The following is a 5,282-nucleotide window of genomic DNA, read 5'->3' as shown; positions in this document are numbered from 1 at the left end:
TTATGCCTCTTCTGATCATTGTGACTGCTCTTTTTAGTGTCTTATTTTGTTTCCCAAGTTTGTCCGACATGGTCAAGGAGTCAACTGAGGAGTCACTGTGAGCAGATGGCGATGGAGAAAAACAACAGTAAAAGTGCCACTCTGGCATCCTTGGCACGCTCGTGATGGACTTTTATGTTTTTGTCTCTGCTACATTGAATTGATGAGTTTGACATTGAAGGAGAGATTCTGGTAACACTTCATTTGAAGGGATGTGCGTAATACTGACATAGCCATGACATTACACCTGTTGTGAACATGACTGTTGTTAATAAGTGTCACTTCTACAATTGTGTAATTTCTTCATGCAAGGCTGACATTGTTTGAGATCATATAACCTGTCAAAAACGCCATAGCAGGCCTAATTATCAAACTCTAAAAAGCAGTTTAACTATGTGTCACATTAAATTTCGAACAGATTCATGACAGTATAATTTAATGTTAACACATTCAACTTAATCGTTTAAGCTTAATAATTAGGCCTGTAATGACACGTCAATGGAAGTTAGGTTGTCAAGTTGTCGCAACAAAGACATCTCAAACCATGTCAACTTTACATTAAATATGACATAACACTTAATGACAACAGCCATAAACATTCATAAAGCGAAATAGTTGCACTTTGATAATTGCTATGACATATTTATGACAGATTAAATTGTCTTGATAAATGTCAAGTTGTCATAACAAAGACATCTCAAACAATGTCAACTTTGCATTAAAACTTAAATAAGTGACGAAATGACACCTATTAACAACAGCCAGAAGGATTCATAAAGCCAAAGTTTGATAATTAGGCCTGCTATGATATGTCTATGACAGGTTATATTGTCTTGGTTAATGTCAAGTTGTTATAATAAATACATCTCAAACAGCGTCAACTTTGCATTAAATGTGACTGGCCAGATGGCACTAAAAGACAGTCTACCGCCTCATCCTTGGCTTTTCTGTCATTATGCATTCACTGTTTTTCAAGCTTGTGCTGATCAATGAAAATATTTTTTGACAGGCTATGTGCACATAATGAACAAATTAACTAAATCTCTTGGTGCAGCAGAAGAAATATGTAAACAGTCCCTTACCTGCAGATAAAAACCCAACACAGTGTGCATTACAGATTTATAGTATCATATTCTGGATGTCTGATGCCTACCTCTGACTGCAGGAAACAGATGTAACATGGGTGCAATATGTGTCTTGATGGACACAGAGGCTTTTGGACCTTACACTAATAAAAAAATGTAGAATTTCATCTAATAAAATATAAAATTTTGAAGCTTCTTTTTTAGATTAGGAATTCACTGAACTTAAAGCTTGTGTTGATCCATCTATAAGTATATTTATTTAGTGACAGGCTGTGTTCATAACAAATAAACTACAGTAAGATCTCTTGTTGCCTGGTAACAGGCTCTTATCTGAACATAAAACCAACCAATCCTATGTATTACAAACATGTCCCCTTAACATTCAGTTATCATTTCCTCCTTAAATTTCTCCTCAAATAGGTTTAAGGTTACTCAAATTATATTCCAGAAAAGTGCCATATATATTCTCTGTGGCATGAAATATTAAAACATAATACTCTGTGATTATTATGGATGCACCATTTAGTCAAACAGAAACATGCTTGATGTATAGTATATCATTTTTTACACAAATCCTCCAAAATTCTGTTTGACGTACTGTATTTGGTGTCTTTGGTAGAATTATTTTTTTTAAAGTTTTGTAGGTTCAGACAATTTTTGTAATGACTGACCTACCTGTTGGCCACTGCTTGTTAAGGGGATATAATCTTGATGGAAAACTCCCTGATCTTTTGCTGGAAACAGAGGGATGCATATTTTTTTCCGACGGAAACAGAAGCTGCTGCGCAAAGTCAGCGTTTGATCCCTTGAATTCATTAGACATCTGATTCATTAATTCTGATTACTGTTTCAGATTAGGAATTCACTGACAGCAAAAGGGTTACTCCAGCAGATTTCTGTTGCACTCAGATGAACTGACATAAGACATTTAAAATGCGCAGTATAGTCAGAATGGAAATGGCAGAGGAAAAAACCTCCTGCCTTTTAGTCATACTCCATGAACACAGGATCCTATAATGCAAATCAATTGCATCTTTCATTAGATGCAAGTTTCAAGCACCTGTACTTAATATATTAATAATATATGATGAGAACAACTTAACATATAAGTGCACTTGACTGCGCTATTTTGAAAAACTCTTATGTTGCATTTAAAAATAAATAGGGACATACTTGTTTGGTATGATTGAAATAGACTTAAAATAGAAATTTTAACTGAATAACTGAAGTTATGCTTTAATTAGGTCTATACTGAGTGCAAACTTAATTATAGTTAAAGGCATATCAAAAGTAGCACATTCAAGTTAGTACATCTATGCGGTCAAGTTTATTTTAAGAGGTACTGCTTACATGTCATTAAAGGAACTGTTTGACATTTTGGAAAATATACTTCTTCTGATCAAACTCCCTGCAAGAAAGTGAATATTGGTACCACTTTTATGTGTTACGTGTTCAGTTCTGAGGTGGACCCAAATGCAAACACCAGACAAAGAGGAATGAACAAGAAGAACTTTAATAACTTACTGAGGGAAGGCAAGGAACATCAAACAACAAGAGGCAGCTGGGAAGTCCACGTAAAAAAACAAACTCTGAAGTTCAACAAAGAGTCATCCAAATCAGAGTACTCAAAAACAAGAAATAACAATCCAAAACATAACCAGGAGCAAACAGGAACACAGGGAGCAAAAACCAGGAAACAGACAACCTGACAACAGACAGAGAGGACACAAACTGACAAAGGGCTAATTAAGGACAGGTGAAGCCAATCAGAAATCAAAAAGGCAGGAAAACAAGGACAGGAAGTAAAGACAGGGGAGGGAAAACTACAAAATAAAACAGGAATTGACTTCAAAAACCTCAAAACAATGACATTATGTCTGTTATTATGAACATACCACAGAGGCAGGTTAGCTTCTTTGAACAAAAAGACTTAAAGCAGCTGTCAAATTGTAATTCTGCCATTTCAGCTTTGGGGTGGATCAAACAAAAGTGATATAACTAAACTAATTTGTGCACTGTAGAGGTGCTGGTAGGTAGATTTTGTTACTGTTGGTCAGAGTCAGGCTTGCTGTTTCCCTTTGGTTTCCATTCTTTGTCCTAAACTAACTGTCTCCTATCTCCTCATTCTATGGAATATAGTCTAATATTCATACTGTAAGTATGTTTTCAGAAGTGTATTATGTATTGCTGTGTTTTCCTTACCTTAGAATGAGAGTGCAGGTCCTCCTTCACAGAAGCAGCCATGTTGCATCACCTTGTTTCTATGGTAGCCCAGAATGGACAAACCAAGCACTGGCTCTAAATAAGGCTAATTGGTGAATGCAATTGCAACCTGCAATCTGCAAGCTCACCACTAGATGCAACTAAATTGTAAAAACTGGTCCTTTATGGTAGTCGAGTATACACCGATCAGGCATAACATTATGACCACCTGCCCAATATTGTGTTGGTCCCCCTTTTGTTGCCAAAACCGCCCTGACCCATCAAGGCATGGACTCCAGTAGACCCCTGAAGGTGTGCTGTGGTATCTGGCACCAAGATGTTAGCAGCAGATCCTTTAAGTCCTGTGAGTTGCGAGGTGGGGCCTCAATGGATCAGACTTGTTTGTCCAGCACATCCCACAGATGCTCGATTGGATTGAGATCTGGGGAATTTAGAGGCCAAGCCAACACCTTAAACTCGTTGTTGTGCTCCTCAAACCATTCCTGAACCATTTTTGCGTTGTGGCACGGCACAATATCCTGCTGAAAGAAGCCACAGCCATCAGGGAGTACCGTTTCCATGAATGGGTGTACATGGTCTGCAACAATGCTTAGGTAGGTGGTGACATCCACATGGATTGCAGGGCCCAAGGTCTCCCAGCAGAACATTGCCCAAAGCATCACACTGCCTCCTCCAGCTTGTCTTCTTCCCATAGTGCATCCTGGTGCCATGTGTTCCCCAGGTAAGCGACACACACGCGCCCACTGTTCCTTCCTTGGACAACTTTTGATAGATACTGACCACTGCAGACCCAGAACACCCCACAAGAGCTGCAGTTTTGGAGATGCTCTGACCTAGTCGTCTAACCATCACAATTTGGCCCTTGTCAAACTCCCTCAAATCCTTACACTTGCCCATTTTTCCTGCTTCTAACACATCAACTTTAAGGACAAAATGTTCACTTGCTGCCTAATATATCCAACCCACTAACAGGTGCCACGATGAAGAGACAATCAGTGTTATTCACTTCACCTGTCAGTGGTCATAATGTTATACCTGATTGATGTATTCTAAGACGTAAGATTTACATATCATTAGTACAAGTGCAAACTCTGTCTGAAATCATAACATGCTTGTGAGTGCAACCAATTTAATAACATGCAAAGAACATTTTAACAAGACCTGAAAATGTCATTTAAGTACTTAAACTGAATTTCACATGTAAAAGTTAAAAATAAAACCAAAGACCAATGAGCCGTTATAAAAGTTCTCATTTATTAATTTATTACACAGCATATTTGTTAATAAAACATCTGCAAAAAATAAAATAAACCTCACTCTCTAGATCCTGTGTTATAAGGGTATGCAACCAAGATAATTTTAAAGCACAAAAGCATCACTCAGACTTTCTTTGCATAGACTGCACCACCGCCATTAGTCTCCCTCAGACACTCATGTCAGCTTAACAAGCCCGCACAGCACCGAGCACTTTACTGACCCCATTTAATTTACTATCCTCTAGAGTTTACTTACCCATGGGCCTCTTCTGTTTGGATTCTACTTTGTAAATGGAAGGTAAGAGCATGACTAATTGCGCTAATTGACCTGAACTCTTTTTGAATATGATAGTTTAGTTGTCACTCTGCTGCATTTATAAACAGTTTAATACAGAGTGAAGTTTAAAGGGGCATCCTGAACCTTTTGGAGGCCGTGATGCTACATATTCATATTTTTCTCACGGTGTGTTTTATCATTGTCAATGAAAAGTTGTTCATCATATTTACAAGCTGATAAAATAAAAAATAAAATATTCCAAAAATACACAATAGCTGATTTTTTTTTTTTCTAAATTGGTCCATAAATGATGAAGAGAGCACAAGGTTATGAGCTATCTACCTACAGTAGTCGTCTCTGGTGCACATCAAATTAACAAATGCCATAATCCCTACAAGTAAT

Source organism: Lutjanus erythropterus, chromosome 12 (assembly GCF_056507025.1).
Source record: "Lutjanus erythropterus isolate fLutEry1 chromosome 12, fLutEry1.hap2, whole genome shotgun sequence".
Taxonomy (NCBI): Eukaryota; Metazoa; Chordata; class Actinopteri; order Lutjaniformes; family Lutjanidae; genus Lutjanus; species Lutjanus erythropterus.
The sequence above is the reverse complement of the archived record's forward strand: the minus strand, read 5'-3'. Positions refer to the sequence as shown.